Source organism: Crinia signifera, chromosome 4 (assembly GCF_055691185.1).
Source record: "Crinia signifera chromosome 4, ASM5569118v1, whole genome shotgun sequence".
In the NCBI taxonomy this organism is placed as follows: Eukaryota; Metazoa; Chordata; class Amphibia; order Anura; family Myobatrachidae; genus Crinia; species Crinia signifera.
In genome coordinates, this window is record NC_139220.1 from 333,666,498 (window position 1) to 333,673,420 (window position 6,923).

At 43.0% G+C, this 6,923-nt stretch overlaps 1 protein-coding gene across 1 annotated transcript in view; it reads right to left on the reverse strand.

Annotated features, from left to right (window-relative positions):
• The window catches only part of LOC146072881 (uncharacterized), a 157,130-nt gene extending 150,818 nt beyond the window's left edge, over positions 1 to 6,312 (reverse strand). The window contains exon 1 of the mRNA XM_083180063.1: positions 6,215 to 6,312. The gene's annotated coding sequence lies outside the window, so the exon portion shown is untranslated. The remainder of the gene's footprint in view (positions 1 to 6,214) is intronic.
• Between the last annotated feature and the right edge of the window lie 611 nt (positions 6,313 to 6,923).

Sequence of the window (6,923 nt, forward strand, 5' to 3'; positions counted from 1 at the left end):
TCCTCTAAATAGCGTGCAGTATCACCCAGAATTCCAAGAGCAGTGTACACTTCCGGACTTCCGACAGGCGCCGGTCTGTGACATCATTCTCGATCCAGCAGGTTGCCTAGGCAACCGTGTGCTCTACAAGCTGGAACAATAAAGTTATGTGTGAATGAAAGAAGAAAAAAATGAACTTGTTTAAATCTGTGTCCTCTAGCGGACCAATGTGAATACGACCCACGCACCTAAGGCATGGGATGGAGTGAAAAAACTATGAATGTAACAAAATAACCTAAAATAGAACTGAATGGAATAAAAAGTCGATAAAGATCCTGCTATATTGGAATCCAAACGTGACACTGCAAACTATATGAAGTGAGAAAACATGAAAAAAATTTTTTTAAACACATGCAGGATATAAATCGACTTATACATCACTCAACGGACTGACTCTGATGTTATAGTGTCAGACCACAAATACATAAACAACATACTAACATACATAAATCATGTGATGCCTAATTACATATAAACAATTATTATGTGATTATAGAGTGCATATTACTCGCTAAACCACCTATTAGGCTAGATCCTGTGTGCACCCCCAATAATGACCTCAACCTATCTGAGTGTCATAACAATATGCATAACTTGCATATTGTTATGACACTCAGATAGGTTGAGGTCATTATTGGGGGTGCACACAGGATCTAGCCTAATAGGTGGTTTAGCGAGTAATATGCACTCTATAATCACATAATAATTGTTTATATGTAATTAGGCATCACATGATTTATGTATGTTAGTATGTTGTTTATGTATTTGTGGTCTGACACTATAACATTAGAGTCAGTCCGTTGAGTGATGTATAAGTCGATTTATATCCTGCATGTGTTTAAAAATTTTTTTTTCATGTTTTCTCACTTCATATAGTTTGCAGTGTCACGTTTGGATTCCAATATAGCAGGATCTTTATCGACTTTTTATTCCATTCAGTTCTATTTTAGGTTATTTTGTTACATTCATAGTTTTTTCACTCCATCCCATGCCTTAGGTGCGTGGGTCGTATTCACATTGGTCCGCTAGAGGACACAGATTTAAACAAGTTCATTTTTTTCTTCTTTCATTCACACATAACTTTATTGTTCCAGCTTGTAGAGCACACGGTTGCCTAGGCAACCTGCTGGATCGAGAATGATGTCACAGACCGGCGCCTGTCGGAAGTCCGGAAGTGTACACTGCTCTTGGAATTCTGGGTGATACTGCACGCTATTTAGAGGTGAGTGTCTTTGCTTGTATTTTATGTAAAGCTGTTTTGAGAAAAGCCTGTCATTAAAGGCTGAAACGTCAACAGAGAACAAGCTTCCTGTATCGTTTATTTCTAAAGTCCCCAGTGCCGCGGCTACACCACAGATATTATTGGACTTGCGGGTCCTTACCGAGGGCACGGGGCCCTAAGGAGAAAAAGTTTGGAGCTGAGTGCCGGCATCACGCTAGTTGTCTATTTGGAGTGTATCTGCCGCTTCACCATTCCAGTGAATGCGGCGCACGCTACCCAGCAAGGCACCTTCCAGTTATCAGCCACATCTCGAATACAGCAGCATCGCCACTGTTTTGCACAGGAGCACAGTGCACTTTACATCCTGTATTTCTGCACCTTCTTGAGCACGCAGCACTTTACACGTTTATGTGCTAGCGCGCTCCGTACAACCAAGGATTTGGTTCAGGACATTTGCACTTTTTCCAGCACCAGCACTTTTATAAGCACTTTTATATGCACTTTGGACTTCACTGCCCTGTTTTTCCAATCTACTGGGAGATAGGGTGTCGACAGCCCTGTGTCAGCACTCCCTTTGTTATCCAGCATTTTGTAATTTTTTTGTTGATTGTTCCAAATACGCACTCAGCACTTTATATAGTAGTGCTTAGAGAAAGCGTAGTGGAGACAACAGCAATAGCCACTCATACTCCAGCTCATCGCATCGCTCATTTTTATTAACCAAAATGCAGCAGCCAGGCACCCCAGTACATCAACGGGTGACCTTAACCCCAGGGTCCTTGTACAGCTATTCGGAGTCCGAGGCAGAGGGGATCTTATTTGCCGATGATGCTGACCAACTTGTGGGGAAGGACAACCCCAAAAATATCTACCAAGAATTGTTCAAATGCAAAAAACGTGAATTGGACTTTTATTACCATGAATTGACTTTGTCCAATTATTTTAGGGATAAAAAAATCCCTAGGGGTTTTCGTATTAGAAATGTCCCCACGATAGGCAGGTATAATGCCGAATTTTGCATTAAATGGACTTCCATTTTGAATAAGTGCTCCTTCGATCTCCTCCTTCTGGTGATCGAGGAGTCCAAAAAAGAGTATGAGCTGGCCAAGAAAAAGTACCAAGAATTTGCTGATGTGAATGCATCTAAACTAAAAAATGAAACATCTACTGATTGGATCACAAAATTGAGTGCTGATGTTGATAAATATAAGGATGAACTCATTTCTTTCAAGAAAGATAAACGCAACAAGGTTGACCAGGATTACGAGTGCCAGAGAGTGTATGGTTGGCTGACGGGGGCTCCATCTGCCATTGAAGAACGGCAGGGGCCCAGACGTAGGGCATATCGCCAACGACCCAGATACACGGCGGATTCAGCCACCACAGGCACCGATAGTGATACTGGTGACAACAGACCTACCCCTGGTTCACGCCCTTTAGGGGTGCGCACGCGGGCACAAATTGCTGGCAAAAGTCCGCGAGAACAAGAAGGGGCCACCAAAACTGGAGGGGGAGGAAAACAAGCCAGAAAGCCTCCCAGGTCTCGGAAGACCTAGTATTCAACCTCTCTTCGAGGTCTTTGACTACCACAGAAATTAGCGTTTTACATAAAGGGCTGTCATTCATCCCAACCTGTCCAGTGGACCCTCTGCAAAATAAAATTGAAAATTATCAGCTGAATCGCAAGATCAGATTGAAGGAGCATTTCAAAAATAAACCAAGCCAAGAATGGCCTACGTCTGTCCCACAGCATATCAAGGGGTTTAAACCATCTTCATCTTTTGAACCATTCAGCAACAATGCGTCATTGAAGACTTTCACGCGTCTCCTGGAAACTGAGTCTACCAGATCTGTCGACAGGATTCACCCGCATCAATGGAACCTGTCTCTGACTGAGCGTAAAGCACTCAAAAATCTATCCTCTTATGATGACATCACTATTCGCCAGTCTGACAAAGGGGGTTCCATTGTAATACAAAATCTCACTGACTATCGGGAAGAGATCCAACGACAGCTTGCGGACACTAATGTCTATTCTCAACTCAGGGGAGACCCCACTATGACCTTCAAAAAGGATGTTGACTTGTGTTTGGAGAGGGGTGTACAGGATGGGTTCATTACGGACACATGTAGAAAATACCTTACTGTGGATTTTCCGGTTAAACCCATCCTGTACACTATTCCCAAAATACACAAGAATGCTGTTAAGCCTCCAGGTAGGCCGATCATTTCGGCTAGAGGATCCATCTTTCAGCCGGTGGCGGTCTACCTGGATGGTTTTATACAACCCATCATTCAAAATAAACCCACATTTCTCAAGGACACCACGTCTTTGTTAATTGCATTGAATGACATGGGGCAGCTACCGGAGGGATGTCTCTTGATCACAATTGACGTATGCAACCTGTATACGTGCATCCCACACCATGCGGGGATCCAAGCAGTAAGGAGATTAATTACTAACAACACTGAGTACAAGGGCCCTGATTCTGGTTTTTTTCTTGAACTGTTAGAGATGGTACTGACAAAAAATTATTTTTTCTTTGACGGTCATCACTTCCTGCAAACATCGGGGGTGGCGATGGGGTCGAATGTGGCCCCATCGCTAGCCAATACCTATATGTTTGAGGTGGAAAATGATATTTTTTTCTCTGACATCAATATTAGCGGGAGTATCGTGAGATACTTTCGTTACATTGATGACATTTTGCTGTTTTGGTCAGGCACTGAGGGAAGATTCAGGGAAATTATTGAGTCTCACAATGAGACCAACCATCCTATAAAATTCACATACTCGATTGAGACCAAAACCATTAATTATCTCGATGTAGCAATCACCCTTGGCCCCTCAGGTATAACCACTAACATTTTTAGAAAACCCACGGATCGTAATAATTTTTTACTGGCATCAAGTGCCCACCCCATTCACAGTAAACAATCCCTACCATACAGTCAGTTCCTTCGGGTCCTACGCATTGTCAGTGACCCAGAGACTGCCCGCCATGAGTTAGAGGTCATGGCTAAAAAATTCCGTGATAGGGGTTATCTTCAAAAGGATCTCAACATCCAACGCCAGAAGGCCCTTGTTAAAACCAGACAGGAATTGTTGGCCCCCAGAGTCCTGACCAAAAACCAGGCAGATAAACTGGTTTGGGTCGTTCAGTTTTCACATCAGTCCCCCGAAAAGGTTAAAACAGCTAAGAAATTCTGGCCGATCATAGCTAGTGATCCAGGGTTAAACTTAAATCAGAGCCGTATCATGCCAGCATATAAAAGGGGTAGGAACCTGAAGGATTACCTAGTCAGGACAGATATTACCAATTGGGGTAAGAGTACCAAAACTACATTCCTAACCACCAACAAAAAAGGCTGCTTCAAATGCCCAAATTGCACAACATGTAGTTCCATGCTTGCTGGAACTACAGTGTGCCATCCTTACAGTGGAAAAAGATTTCCCATAAAATTCTACTTAACATGTACTTCCAGTTATGTAGTGTACATCATCTCCTGCCCATGTTCACGGATATATGTGGGTAAAACGGAGAGGCAGTTCCGGGAACGCATGGCGGCACATCGGTCGGCGATCCGGGCTGCCCTCAAGAAGGGCTCCAGTGATCAGCCACTGGCACGGCATTTTGCCCAAGCCCAGCACCCCTTGGCTTCAGCTCGATGCATGGTTATTGACCACGTCCCCCCTTTGGTAAGGGGAGGTGATAGGGGCAGAAAATTACTTCAACTCGAGACGCGGTGGATTTTCAAGCTAGATTGTTTGGCCCCCAAGGGGTTGAATGAACAGTTGGGACTCCACTGCTTCCTTTGAATGATACCCTACAGTTATACAGAGGTAGTTGCAGTGGTTTAATTGCGTGGGAAGCAGGGGTAGTGGTACCCAAGTGCATATTGTTATGACACTCAGATAGGTTGAGGTCATTATTGGGGGTGCACACAGGATCTAGCCTAATAGGTGGTTTAGCGAGTAATATGCACTCTATAATCACATAATAATTGTTTATATGTAATTAGGCATCACATGATTTATGTATGTTAGTATGTTGTTTATGTATTTGTGGTCTGACACTATAACATCAGAGTCAGTCCGTTGAGTGATGTATAAGTCGATTTATATCCTGCATGTGTTTAAAAAAAATTTTTTCATGTTTTCTCACTTCATATAGTTTGCAGTGTCACGTTTGGATTCCAATATAGCAGGATCTTTATCGACTTTTTATTCCATTCAGTTCTATTTTAGGTTATTTTGTTACATTCATAGTTTTTTCACTCCATCCCATGCCTTAGGTGCGTGGGTCGTATTCACATTGGTCCGCTAGAGGACACAGATTTAAACAAGTTCATTTTTTTCTTCTTTCATTCACACATAACTTTATTGTTCCAGCTTGTAGAGCACACGGTTGCCTAGGCAACCTGCTGGATCGAGAATGATGTCACAGACCGGCGCCTGTCGGAAGTCCGGAAGTGTACACTGCTCTTGGAATTCTGGGTGATACTGCACGCTATTTAGAGGTAAGTGTCTTTGCTTGTATTTTATGTAAAGCTGTTTTGAGAAAAGCCTGTCATTAAAGGCTGAAACGTCAACAGAGAACAAGCTTCCTGTATCGTTTATTTCTAAAGTCCCCAGTGCCGCGGCTACACCACAGATATTATTGGACTTGCGGGTCCTTACCGAGGGCACGGGGCCCTAAGGAGAAAAAGTTTGGAGCTGAGTGCCGGCATCACGCTAGTTGTATATATATATATATATAATGGTTCCCTTATAGAGGGCAGTCAGTGTGGTTACTGTAGTGCTATATATATATATATATATATATATATATATATATATATATATATATATATATACTGGTTCCCATATAGAGAGCAGTCAGTGTGGTTAGTGCTGTTAGTAGAACAGACATATATAACACAATACTCGGCATGGTCAGACTAATCACATACCTTGCTGGGTATTACAGACCCCTCAGGACCACAGTAATCCGGGTCTCCCAGCTGCTGGTACCAGTGTGTAAGTACAGGAGGAGTCAGTGCTGCTTCTGTCTCCGACTTACACCCCCTACTTCCGGGTCAGTGTGTGCACTATTTGCTGGACCTCCACTTCCGGGTCAGGCCGGAGCGTCGCTGCTATCATTGCACTTCCTGTCTGCGTCAGTCCCCACCCCCTTCCTATTCCTAGAGAGGTGTGTATACGGCGATGCTCCGGTGGCCATTTTAACTAAGGGCAAATCCCAACTGGCTATCTACTATTTGCCCACAGTTCAGTCTCATACTACGGAAGGTAATGATAGGTTAAGTACTACAAATACACTTTAATATACGCACATTACATAATATATTGCTACTTCTTAGATGCATTTATTACATTAATTTTACAGATTAATCAATTGTCTGCAGGGTAATATAATGTATTATATATTATATTGTTTATTATATTGTATATAGTATTGTATTATAATATATATGTTGTATCCCTGTGGTAATAACCCTGTAGTAGCCCTGTGGTAATAACCCTGTGGTAATAAACCGGGACTATGTAAAAACCGGACCCGGACTACACTCCGGACCGCCGGACAGGACATCAAAATCTGCAGTCCGGAGCTTGTAGGGTCCGGTCCGGGGGGGTGTCTTGTCCGGGGGGGTCCCTGTGATA